Source organism: Penaeus monodon, chromosome 32 (genome assembly GCF_015228065.2).
Source record: "Penaeus monodon isolate SGIC_2016 chromosome 32, NSTDA_Pmon_1, whole genome shotgun sequence".
Classification (NCBI taxonomy): domain Eukaryota; kingdom Metazoa; phylum Arthropoda; class Malacostraca; order Decapoda; family Penaeidae; genus Penaeus; species Penaeus monodon.
The window spans coordinates 29,230,671-29,231,122 of NC_051417.1; the positions used below are offsets into that span (position 1 = coordinate 29,230,671).

Below are 452 nucleotides of genomic sequence, written 5' to 3' on the forward strand. Positions count from 1 at the left end.
TAAAATTTGTTAGAAAATAATTTATAGGAGATAAAGCTTAGTTATATTTGATGAGGATAATAAGAGAACAATCGCACTATTGTGGACCTTATTTCAGCCTTTCCCTCGGGTTAGTGATAGTTATGATCGTGTAAATGACGAAGACATATTCTGTGTTAACATAACTATGCATGCGTAGTTATTTGAATTTCCCTTCGCAAAATAAAAATGAACAATAATAATCAACTTTGGAGCGCTGATTGTCGCCTGGATCTCATCAACGCAGATTGGACATTATCTTTATTATGTAAGTAAATGTAAGCATACACTAACAGGCTACGCCGGTTTCGTGTACACGCCCATATAAAACAAAAGCAACAAGTCGGTCTCTGCTTTCTTTTGGCAAAGTGACTGTAACAATAAACAAAATAACTCTGCCCTAAAAACAAGGCCTGTATAGCGGCCTCCCTCCA

The 452-nt window shown here is 36.5% G+C and overlaps 1 protein-coding gene across 1 annotated transcript in view; it reads left to right on the forward strand.

Annotated features, from left to right (window-relative positions):
• LOC119593634 overlaps positions 1–452 on the forward strand; it is a 72,670-nt gene that overhangs the window by 3,563 nt on the left and 68,655 nt on the right. The gene's annotated exons all lie outside the window — the stretch shown is intronic.